Source organism: Halichoerus grypus, chromosome 3 (assembly GCF_964656455.1).
Source record: "Halichoerus grypus chromosome 3, mHalGry1.hap1.1, whole genome shotgun sequence".
Classification (NCBI taxonomy): Eukaryota; Metazoa; Chordata; class Mammalia; order Carnivora; family Phocidae; genus Halichoerus; species Halichoerus grypus.
The window spans coordinates 68,706,866-68,720,266 of record NC_135714.1 but is presented as its reverse complement, the minus strand read 5'-3'; the positions used below and the strand labels follow the sequence as shown (position 1 = coordinate 68,720,266).

At 37.7% G+C, this 13,401-nt stretch overlaps 1 protein-coding gene and 1 non-coding gene across 6 annotated transcripts in view; both read right to left on the bottom strand.

Moving 5' to 3' along the window:
* Positions 1-13,401, bottom strand: part of ARHGAP24 (Rho GTPase activating protein 24) — a 750,039-nt gene that overhangs the window by 425,091 nt on the left and 311,547 nt on the right. The gene's annotated exons all lie outside the window — the stretch shown is intronic.
* On the bottom strand, positions 5,971-6,073 carry LOC118518375 (U6 spliceosomal RNA). The gene has a single exon (XR_004908595.1). It is a non-coding gene; the product is annotated as a U6 spliceosomal RNA (small nuclear RNA).

The following is a 13,401-nucleotide window of genomic DNA, read 5'->3' as shown; positions in this document are numbered from 1 at the left end:
TTTTAGTATTTCTACAGAAATCAGATGGTTCAAATTCTACCCTTCATCTTTAAAATGAGAATGCTGGGTTGGATCATTCCTAACCATGGTCCCTGAGAAATTTCAGCACTCTGAAATCTACCCCCTCTGTAGTTCCATAAGGATAAAGACACCAGATATTATCAACACCTAGGACAATGTCTGACATATGGTGAAGCTCAATCAATGTTTGATGAATTCATAAATTTTGTAATGGGTTTGGTGCTAGATATCTAAAAGTGAACATGATCGCTCTCTGAAACCTGATCCTGACCCAAACCTGATCTTAGTAAGTGGTACCATGATATCTACCCAGTTAAGGGAGAGAAAAAGAAAGAAAAAAAAGTGGGGAAAAAAAGAAAAGTGAGAATTTTTGATTCCTGACTCTTCCTCATCCTGAATATCAGATTATATATCTCCCCCAAATATTTCAGATCCATCCATTTGGCTCCATCTCCACCACCACTCTGTGACCCAAGCCATCCTTGTCTTTGACTAGAGGGTTCTAACAGCCCTCTGACTGGTCTCATTGCTTCCATTTTTAACCACAAACACAAACATATGCTCACACAATTTCATTCTCCACAAAACAGCCAAAGTGAGCTTTTAAAAATTTAAATCAAATAATGATTTTCTACTTTCCGATTTTTAATTGGCTCCCATTGTACTTATTTTAAAAACTTGGGCTTTAACCATGACCTGTAAGGCTCTGAGTCATTTGGCACCTGTTTACTGATTCATCTAACCTCATGCCACCTCCTCGTCATTTCCACCACTCCAACACACACACACACACACACACACACACACACACACACACACACACACAGAGGCTCTGATGGAAGCAATGACACCAGCTTCCTTTCAGTTCTGGAAACACCCAAGCCCCATTATGCCTTGAATCTTGATACTTGCTGATCTCTGCCGTGGCTACTCCGTCTCACGCTCTTTACATACCAGACCCCTTCTCATTCTTTAAGTCTCAGCCTATACACTTACGAATCACCCAGTGAATCAGTTCCCCTGTTGCTATTCTCCATCACCGAACTCTGGCCTCTGTCTTCCTGAAACTTAACTAAATTGTTATTTCTTTAGCTGTTCACTGCCAATTATCCTTCCAGGAGACCATAAACTTCACAAGGTCAAGGACTTGCTTTTCCTCACTATAGTATACCCAGTGCTTTTAAGAGTGCTTATTTGGTATTCAGGAAACAATTGTTGAATCAATGAATAAGCTATGTGACAACCACAATAGAATTCCTACAAATAATATTTTGAACTTCCTATATTGCATTTAATGCCTTAAAGAAGATTGTATACTTTAAGACCCTGATTTTTTTTCCTTTAACATAGAAGACGTCAATTAACATGAACATTGTACTTAAACACAATGTCAAAATCATCAAACCTAAAGGAACCTGAAACTGCCTTTCATGAAGAAATACAACATTCAAAATTTACACTTTTTAGCCTTGGCAGGAAATACATGTAATCAATTGTGGTTTAGCATGAAGAAAAATACAGTTTATTCAAATTCTCAGAGAATGATTTAACTGAATTTCCACTGGGAAAGTACTTTCCCCGTGGTTAGGACATGGCAGCTGAGTAGTACAGGAGATTACAAAATAGAACTCTCAACTTCAGTGTTTAGCAAGTCCATGTAACAATGACAACACAACAATAACATAAATAAATGGTTACTCTAAACTAAAATAAAAACAGAACTGATAAGTTAACTGGTGTCTTCAAATCAATCTTAGGAAAAAGCTTTAGTGATGGTGACTGTGCCAAGCTGGGGCTTAGAAAGTTCCCATCATTTGATGGGCTGGTAGCTTTGAATTATTTTTCAGTGGTGGAAACTGGTTTGTGTATGTATCTTTTTTGCAATCAGATGGGCTGGGAATGCAACAGTATTACATGGTGCAATCAGAGATGAAATTCATGCTCCTAGCAGAATTTTCTAAAAGTCAAACAGCACACTCATAAGTATTTATATATGTGACTTCATTTCAACAGAGATAAATAAACAAGCACAGAAACAAAAACGGGTACAGAATGTGATATGCCATAGAGTTGCAATAGCATATTGCATGACTACAGGACTATATGACTACACATGTTCAGCAAACACGAGAGAGTGACAAAGGAGGGAGCTCGAGAGACGGAGAAGGGAGAGAGAACAACCTGGATAGCATGACAATTCCACCACATGGCCTCTGTGACACTCAGTGAACGGGTGCTCCCGGGACAAGGGGGAGGTGCCTTCTTGCAGCCATGGTCCTTTCCCTCGGCCTCTGGTGGGGTGAGTCTCTCACTGTGCAAATGTGGCCCCAGAGTTTCAGAGTACACGTGATTTCACACCATGCAGCCCCTCAACACCAACAGGTACTCCCATTGTTCCGTCAAAGAACAGTGATTTGTTCTATTGCTAGGGGAGAAAACAAAAATAAAACTGGCAGATTTGGTAAAATGCTGCAATTTGTGAGAGATTTATGTGACTTTCAAGAGTAATTTTGTTCACATCAAATTGTCACCTTTGGGGTTGACATGAGAACCTGATTCCTTTGCAAAATGAATGTGATTGCACTGTATACCACATATAACTACAGATAGTCAATATTTATCAAATTCTAACCTTTCTTCTTTTTTTTTAAAGCTGTTTTGTAGCTGTTGCTAACATGATGGTTTGTCAAGCAGTAGTATATTTTATTGGGCTGTATGTCTAAATGCTAGCATATAGCCTTTCTATAGGTAATGGTTCACACAACAAAAATATGCACACGGAATGAAATAGTGTATGTGCATATATGAGTGCATACACACGCATGTGTGTGCGTGTGCGTGTGTGTGTGTGGGGGTGGGGGTGGGTATATATGCATTGTTGTGTATTCTCCCTAGTGAAGAAAATCCTGAAAGGCAAAATATTTATTACAATTTTTTCTCTCATTTTTAAAATATTAAGTTCCTGGGTCCCTGGGTGGTTCAGTCAGTTAAGTGTCTGCCTTTGGCTCAGGTAATGATCCCAGGGTCCTGGGATCGAGCTCTGTGTTGGGCTCCAGGGAGCCCACTTCTCCCTCTCTTCCTTGCTCGTGCTCTCTCGCTATCATTGTTGCTATCTCTGTCACTCTGTCTCTCTCTCAAATAAATAAGTAAGATCTTTAAAAAAAAATAAAATAAAATATTAAGTTCCATGGCACTAGAAGACATGTAAGTATATTCTTGCAGATCTGACATTCTTTGATGAAGCAAAAAATAAAATAAAATAGCTCTGCCACAGGATGTTAATTGAACAACCTGATCATGGGATATGTCACAGTTAGTCTATAAAGTTATGGGTTTATTTTAATTTTTATTATTTCCCAGAACATTTCTTCCATAACTGCAATTGTTTGCCTGATTTAGAACTTAAAACTCTTTTTAATCTTCTAAATGTTTAGGTAATTTCAGACTTGACATTTCTCTCTCTCTCTCTTTCTCTGTCTCTGTTGTTTTCTCTCCATGAGAAGGCACAGGGAAAGGCCATATGAGCACACACCGAAAAAGTGGCCTTCCGCAAGCCAAGAAAACCCTTCCAGAATCTGACCATCTTGGCACCTTGATCTCGGACTTTCAGCCTCCATAACTGTAAGAAAATAAATTTCTGTTGTTTAAGCCACCCAGTCTAGGATAGTCTGTCATGGCAGCCAGAGCAGATTAAGACAATGCATATTTACAAAAAAATACACAAGAAAAACTTGAAAGAATTAAACCTTAGTAGCTTGTGGTAAGGTTAACTGCTAACAAAAGAAAACTAGTGAGTGAAAACTAGTTCAGCCTCTGTCCCTCACTCTGCAGCATACCACCTCTTCCTTGAAGAATGAAATCAAACTGTGGTGCTTACAAGAGAATCAGTGCTCTAAGTCCGAGAATGCAGAGGATCTAGTGTAGATCATTTTTTAGCTCCAGGATAAATTCCAGGAGCCTAAATCTGTTTTTAGAAAGCAATTTCTTAAAGTACCTCGAAAAGAGCCTGGAGTTTTCACGAAGGGTTGTTCTCACTGCCTAGACTTCATGGATAACCTTTATTCATCCTTCAGCTCCTCTACAAAGGCTTCCCTTTCATCCCCAATCTGGATATTTCCCTTCCATGAGTTCCCACATCACTGGGAATAACCTTTATTTCATGTGGGCCACATGCTTACTACTCTTCAGTCTTTGACGCCGTAACACATTGTGAAAATGGGCTCCCTGTAACCCCCCAGACTAATTGCATATACTGAATATTCAAAAGTTTGTTGAATAAATGTCAATAAATGAAGGAATGTATATATGAACAAAACATCAGTCTTTGGGGACTACTAGAATTGGCCCCAGAGGCCTCAAGGCTCCCCATAGTACAGTACAAAAATCCTAAAACATTTCATGTTCCTGAACACCAAAGACTTCAATCCAAATTCTCCCACCTAATGCTAACCCTTTAAGTTTTTAGTAGTTTAAGGCTAAACCGAACTTCGGAAACTCAACAGTGAGCAAAGAAAACTTCCATTTGTCTCACTGGATGTTACTCTTAATTATAATTTGAGTTAAAAATAAAGAAACATTTCTTCTTAAAACTCAAGAGTTTATGTGTGAAGAAAACAAAGGAATTAAATAAAGTGCAACGGCTATGAATATGAAGTTTAAAACAGTCACCAAAAGAGCACACCTGGGGGAACTGTAACAGTAATAATTTTATAAATGTGCAGTTCTTTTCCTGAGGAAACACTAAATATCCTATTGCTTGATTTATTTGAAATTAAATTGTCCAAAACATCAGAGAATAGGCAATACTAGAAAAAGTATGTGTATGTGGGGATGGAACAGGAATATCAATGTACATTTTATATTTTAAGCTTCAATATTTCCTTCATCATTTGGTGAGAAATCAAAATGATTTAACAGCATGAATCATTTTTTTAAAAAGCCCTCTTAAGGGGGGCCTGGGTGGCTCAGTCGGTTAAACGTCTGCCTTCGGCTCAGGTCATGATCCTGGAGTCCCAGGATCAAGTCCGGCATCGGGCTCCCTGCTCAGCAGGGGGTCTGCTTCTCCCTCTGACCCTCATCCTGCTCGTGTTCTCTCTCTCTCTCACTCTCTCTCTCAAATAAATAAATAAAATCTTTAAAAAAGAAAAAAAAATCCCTCTTAAGTATTTATTTTGTTTTTGTTGTATGTTGAATGCCTCACACTCTAGAGAGCATCTGCTCACTCTTTAGGGGGTTTTAAATTAGACAGGGAGAAAAGTACATACTTTTTCATAATTTTAGTACATACTTAGATGTGTCCTCCACCACCACATCACTATTTGAGGGATAAGTGAAAAAAAAAAAAAAAAAAAAAGAATCATTGGAATTCCCAATGCTGATAACCTGAGTAGAAACAAAAATCAAATCAAAACAAATACTTTACCATCAATGGGATTAAGAGAGAAATGACAGATATATGGCAACCATACAGATACTCTTCAAGCTTACAGCAGACATTATTAATTAATCATAGTTCTCTTTCCTGTGGGACCTAAAATCACCCCCAGATGCCTTCTCAATACAACACTGTAGACAGTCACAACCCATCAATCATACATGAAAAGGAGAGGGAGACTCTAATATAAAAGAGAAATTCAGGTGCTCTACAAAAGAGAATGACATTTGAAATGGGAAAAGAAGGAGAAGTCAACTTCTCCCCCCCCTTCCTTTTTTTTTAAATTGAGATACAATTGACATAACGTTGTATTTAGTTTTACATGTACAATGTAATGATTCAATATTTGTATACATTGCAAGATGATCACCTCAGTAAGTCCAGTTAACATCCATCAGTATGCACAATTACAAAATTTTTTCTCATAATGAGAAATATCAGAATCCACTCTCCTAGCTATTTTCAAATATGCAATGCTATATTATTAACTATAGTCACTGTGCTGTAGATTACTGAAAAATATGGAACACGTCATGAGCCTGTATGTCTGTCTTTGCACAGGGACCATGTTAGCTTCTCTGTATTGCTTCAATTTTAGTATACGTACTGCGGAAGCAAACATTGAAGTCAACTTTCTTAATGGAAGGAAATAATAGCTCACTGAGAGCTTTAAGACAGCAACTACCATTGTGTCATATGGCCACAAAGAACAAAGAAAACAGATCTTAAGTAGGGAAAAGGTAATAGTAGTTGGATGTTCCTATTTTATAGGAATCCAACTTATGACTAGATCCCTAAAAATAGGATCAAAAAAAAAAAATAGGATCAGAAAGCTGAATTTATAAACGTCTCAATTTTCAAGCTTTTGTGTGTCCCTTCCCTCCCTCACTCATTGCTCATTAGTAAAACTTTGTTTTGAAAAGCTGTCTCAAGGAACCATGAAGTTGTCCACACCTAAATCTGAAAAGTAATGGGATTATAATACCCAAATGATGGGAGAGCAATGGCAGCAATGAAGGAGGGCTTTTGTACACAGTGAAAAGAGCAGGGAAAGCCAAGCTGAACCAAGGAGAATGTTGAGCAAGACAGTCAGGGTTGCGGGGGTAGGGTACCTTCTCAGCTGGGTCCTCTCCACAACAGGGAAATAACCTCGGGGTTTATCATTTGTAGAGCTCCTCCATCTCTCTCCGCTAATGATCACCTTTTTAAGCTTAGATAAAAGCTTGTATGAAATACTACTTTTAATGTCAGATTCCTTTAGTGAGTCCAACCCAGGAAAATCAGATATGTTGTCGATTACATTATCATTTCAGGGCTCTCTGAGGGGCCAGCTTTTTATTCAACCCCACTTCAAAGAAAATACAAGTAGGGAGCTTTGGCTGAGATAGTCATTTGTCTACAATGAAGTCTCAGGTTTTCTTCAAACGCAAGCCTTGAGGTACTTAATGATTTCCAATAAGGACCGCTGCTTCTTTGTCAATTAATCCTGTGTGGTGAACATCATCAGCCTTGCTTTATAAGCTCTGGAAAATTACTAGGTACTCTGAGTATATAAATCTTGTCCTAATCACTGAACCACAGTTCCTCTCCCAGTGGTTTATTATATTGAGGTACTGACAATAGAATGTTTTCATTAGAATTTGAAGAAAGTGGAGGGATGTCACAGCGAAAAAAAATCTAACTGCTGTTCTACTTTATTCAGCATCATTCACATTATGATGGACTTTGATGTGTTAAACTTTGATCTTGGATGAGGTATCATTATGCTCATATAATCTGAACACACTTTAGTTCTTCAAAATATCAAATTAATTTACACTCTAGTTTTAGATAAGCTGAATTGAAACCTAGCTTTACTTGCCCCTGAATATATTTAATTAGCAGTTCAGTGAAAGATAACTAAATCCTAAACTTAAAAAAAATTTTTTTTAAATAGGAAGCTTGGCAGGACATATGTTATCTGGAACTCCCCGAAGCCTATCTTTGCGGAGCTGTCCTTCCCTTGGGCCATGTTGTTTTCAGTTCAAGGCCACAGGGTAGGCCTGGATGCGATTATGCAGAGTTCCTGAGCTACCCCCACACACAAACAGTGACCAGCCTAGAGAGTGGGCATGTGACTGAAGCAGTTCCAACTGGAGTACTTCCTCAGGACAGTTATAGAGACACTGGAAGGATGATGAAATTACCTTCTGTGGGTTCCAAGTTGAGCCAATAAATATATATGTTGAACACAATGGAAAGCCAGATTTCTCACTGATGGTAGAGAGAGTTACGAATACGGAAATGGGAAGAAAATAATGTATCCTGTGGTTTGAGATTAGAATTAGAGGTATCAGTATGGACTCATAGTTTTTATTTTATTTTTTAATAAAAATTGTTTATATTTAAGGTGTACAATATGATGATTTGTGTACATATACATAAAAATGATAACTATAGTCAAGCTAATTAACATATCAGCTCAACAGTTACCTTTTTGTGTGTGTGATGAAAGCATCTAAAATCTACTCTCGGGGCACCTGGGTGGCTCAGTTGTTAAGCGTCTGCCTTCTGCTCAGGTCATGGTCCCAGGGTCCTGGGATCGAGCCCTGCATCGGGCTCCCTGCTCTGCAGGAAGCTTGCTTCTCCCTCTCCCACGCCCCCTGCTTGTGTTCCCTCTCTCGCTCTCTCTGTCAAATAAATAAATAAAATCTTAAAATAAATAAATAAATAAATAAAATCTACTCTCAGCAAATTTCTAGTATCCCATAAAGTATTGTTAATTATAGTCATCAGGCTATACATTAGAATTCTAGATGTATTCATCCTAAATCTTCAACAAAGCAGGAAAGAATGTCCAATGGAAAAAAGACAGTCTCTTCAACAAATGGTGTTGGGAAAATTGGACAGCCACATGCAGAAGAATGAAACTGGACCATTTCCTTACACCACACACAAAAATAGACTCAAAATGGTTGAAAGACCTAAATGTGAGACAGGAGTCCATCCACATCCTAAAGGAGAACACAGGCAGCAACCTCTTAGACCTCAACTGCAGCAACTTCTTCCTAGAAACATTGCCAAAGGCAAGGGAAGCAAGGGCAAAAAAGAACTATTGGGACTTCATCAAGATAAAAAGGTTTTGGACAACAAAGGAAACAGTCAACAAAACCAAAAGACAACCAACAGAATGGGAGAAGATATTTGCAAAGGACATATCAGATAAAGGGCTAGTATCTAAAATCTATAAAGAACTTACCAAACTCAACACCCAAAGAACAAATAATCCCATCAAGAAATGGGCAGAAGACATGAACAGACATTTTTCCAAAGAAGACATCCAAATGGCCAACAGACACATGAAAAAGTGCTCAACATCGTTCGGCATCAGGTAAATCCAAATCAAAACCTCAATGAGATACCACCTCACACCAGTCAGAATGGCTAAAATTAACAAGTCAGGAAACGACAGATGTTGGCGGGGATGTGGAGAAAGGGGAACCCTCCTACACTGTTGGTGGGAATGCAAGCTGGTGCAGCCACTCTGGAAAACAGTATGGAGGTTCCTCAAAAAGTTGAAAATAGAGCTACCGTACGACCCAGCAATTGCACTACTGGATGTTTACCCCAAAGATACAAATGTAGGGATCTGAAGGGGTACGTGCACCCTGATATTTATAGCAGCAATGTCCACAACAGCCAAACTGTGGAAAGAGTGTCCACTGACAGATGAATAGATAAAGAAGATGTGGTATGTGTATACACACACACACACACACACACACACACACACACACACACACAGGAATATTATGCAGCCATCAAAAGGAATGAGATCTTGCCATTTGCAACGACATGGATGGAACTGGAGGGTGTTATGCTGAGCGAAATAAGCCAATCAGAGAAAGACAAGTATCATATGATCTCACTGATACGAGGAATTCTTAATCTCAGGAAACAAACTGAGGGTTGCTGGAGTGGTGGGGGGTGGGAGGCATGGGGTGGCTAGGTGATAGACCTTGGGGAGGGTATGTGCTATGGTGAACGCTGCGAATTGTGTAAGACTGTTGAATTACAGACCTATACCTCTGAAACAAATAATACATTATATGTTAAAAAAAGAAGAAGAAGAAGAAGATAGTAGGAAGGGAAAAATGAAGGGGGGAAATTGGAGGGGGAGACGAACCATGAGAGACTATGGACTCAGAAACAAACTTAGGGTTCTAGAGGGGAGGGGGTGGGGGGATGGGTTAGCCTGGTGATGGGTATTAAAGAGGGCACATTCTGCATGGAGCACTGGGTGTTATATGCAAACAAGGAATCATGGAACAACACATCAAAAAGTAATGATGTAATATATGGCGATTAACATAACATAATAAAATAAAAAAAAAAGAACTCTAGATGTATTCATCCTATATAACTGCAACTCTGTACCCTTTGACGAACATCTCATGGTTTTAAATACATAGATGCAAAGATATAGAAACAAATAGAGACATATGTTTACTGCTGTCTGCTGAGAAGGCCTAGAAGTAATAATACACCAGTAGCAAGGAATGAGTATATCTACTGTCCAGATCTTGACTTCAAATACATTTCTTTGAAATGGAATCGTGGCTACTTGGATAAAAAGTTGATTCCAGGGCTTGGTCAAAAAAAGAACAAGATGAACCTAAAATAATATGTGCCAGAAAGTAAGGAAATACTCAGGTAAGATGGGAAAATAGCAAAAGGACACAGGAGCTAGTTTAAAATCACTGGCCAAAGATAGGACAATTTAAGCATCTGAATGAACAATACTAACAGATGACACCTGTAGAATAAAACAAGAATACATGGGGACACCCGGGTGGATCAGTCAGTTAAGTGTCTGCCTTGGGCTCAGATCATGATCCCGGGGTCCTGGGATCCAGTCCCACGTTGGGCTCCTTGCTCAGCGGGGAATCTTCTTCTCCCTCCCCCTCTCCTTCTGTCTTTCCTCCCTGCTTGTGCTCTCTCTCTCTCTCTCTCAAATAAATAAATAAAATCTTAAAAAAAAATACATGAGTTCTATTGATATAAGAGATAGATGAATAGACAAATAGATAAACAAATAGAAGTGAGAAATCTCTTTTTTTTAGTAGAATGTCAATAAATAGGAAAGCAATAATAAAGTTGCAAATTATCAATGGATACAAAAATTAGTGGGAAAAGGTTTGTTGGGGAAAAGATATTTATATAATCTCAGAGAATCTCCCACAAATTAGTCATTATTTAGAAAGGGTAAAACAGTAACTTTCCTGAGGAGAACCCTGGAAGACCCAAAGTGATCAAAGTTTTCATCATCAGTGTTAGAATAAGCTGACGTCATGCGCCTTCTGATATAATGCTCACAGAAGGACACATTATTTATCATTTCTGTCATACTCCTGCCAAAAATGCATAACCTGAACCTAATCATGAGGAAACATTACACAAGCCCAAACTGAAGGACATTCTACAAAATAATCAGTCTGTATTCTTCAAAAATCTCAAGGTACAAAAAAAAAAAAAAAAAAAAAGACAGAAAAAGGTAAGAGATTATTCTATATTCTCCAGAATAGATCACATACTGGATATTTTTTCTGGCTCAGGATCCAAGCCAGGAACAAGCCTTGTGTTTAGTTGTCACTCATGTCTCTTTAATGTACTTTCATTTGGAACAATCTCTTACCTTTTTCTTTTCTTTTTTTTTTTTTAAGTTTAAAATCAAGTTAGTTAACATACAGTGTAATATTGGTTTCAGGAGTAGAACTTAGTGATTCATCACTTATATATAATACCCAGTGATCATCCCAAAAGTGCCCCCCTTAATGCCCATCACCCATTTAGTGCATCCCTCCATCCTCCTCCCCTCTAGGTCCCTGTTTGTTCTCTATAGTTAACAGTCTCTCATTGTTTGCCTTCCTCTCTGTTTTTATCTTATTTTATTTTTTCTTCCCTTCCCCTATGTTCAACTGTTTTGTTTCTTAAATTCCACATGTAAGTGAAATCATATGGTATTTGTCTTATTCTGACTGACTTATTTCACTTAGCATAATATGCTCTAGTTCCATCCACATCATTGCAAATGGCAAGATTTCATTCTTTTTGATGGCTAATATTTCATTATATATGTGTAAATTTAAATATAAACTGGATTAGATTAGATTATTGTATCAAATTTAAATTTTCTAATTTCAATTATTGAGAATTGCAGTTATGAGATCATTGCAGTTGCTCTTAGGAAATGAACACTCAAGCATTTATAAATGGACAAAATGTCTCAAATTTATTTTCAAAAATATTCAAAAACAAAATCATAAATAAACAGATATATAGATGGGATGATAAAGCAAATGGAACAGAATATAAACAGTTGGTGAATCTGGGTAAAGGGTATTTAGGAGTTCCTAGTACTATTCTTGTAACTTTTCTGTAAGTGTGAACGCATATCAAAATAAAAAATTACACAACATATATAGCTTAGTATAAGAAGACACAAAGGAGAGGCAAATTCTGTTCTTTACTGGACTACCACCAGCAGGTTTCAAGTATGCTATTATAATTAAAAGGGTACTTTACTAGAAGTTAGTAAACATGGCTTCAGAATTAGTTACCTGACCTTGAAAAAATCATTTGATTTTCTCAGCCTCAGTCCTCTGATCCTTGAAAACAAAAGGCTGAATGAACTATTTGATATCTAAAATTTCTGTTAATTCTAAAATATTGTGATTCTTCAAAATGGTCTTTTAATAACATTGTACTTCCAGAAGTGACAATGATTAGTAGGAAAAATTTTCTGGTTCAGTTACAATTAATACTTCTAAAGATAAAAGGGCAATAAATAGAGTAGAAGTCCTGTCTATTCCTGGCTCTTTATTGAATTGCTGTGCTAGTTTAGCACCTCATTGTTTTATTTGAAAATGCCACGCCTTAATTTAGAAGATTATACAAAACATTAACTACCATTGAAAATCTGTATATGAAATTCTCTCCACTTTTATTTCTTTTTAAGATTTTATTTATTTGAGAGAGAGAGAGAGCATGGGAGCAGCGGGAGAGGGATAAGCAGACTTCCTGCTGAGCACAGAGCTGGTCCTGGGGCTTGATCTCACAACCCTGAGATCACGACCTGAGCTGAAATCAAGAGTTGGCTCTTAACCGACTGAGCCACCCAGGCACTCCTACCTTCTCTTTACTTTCCAATAGAAATATGACTTTTACTTGTTTAATAAATAATATAGAGGGTTCACATATGCTCAGCTCACTATTCTAAGTGATATATATATACACAAATACGTATGTGCATATATGTGTATATGCTTTAATTCTCACAACTCTGTGAAGTAAGTACAGTTATTATTTTCACTTCACAGATAGGGAAACTAAGGCACTGGAAGATACCTACAGTCCTACTCCTGACAAGTGGCTGTTTAAAAACAACCATGCACTTGAACCTAGGCAGTGTGGCTGTAGAAACTATGTTCTTAACCAATGCTCTAAACTGCTTCTCAAATATTACATAATAAACTCTAGCAGAAGCCCATGAATTCAAAGTCCATGAGAAAAAGTGATCTGAGTAATAAAACTATTTTTTATGCCAAAATCGAATACCTAGAGACACATATATATCCATGTGTCTATATGTCTATATGGATGGATATATATATATATCCATGACTACTAAAGATATATATATATATATATATAATAAGACTATGTATAATAACATTGATATCTATATATGTATCACTAATATATTTTTATTCTGATATATAGTTCGAGTTTTTACTTTTAAAATTCTTAATTCTTGGGATGCCCGGGTGGCTCAGTCAGTTAAGCGTCTGCCTTTGGCTCAGGTCATGATCCCAGGGTCCTGGGATCCAGTCTCACATCGGGCTCCTTGCTCAGCAGGGAGCCTGCTTCTCCCTCTGCCTCTGCCACTCCCCCTGCTTTTGCTCTCT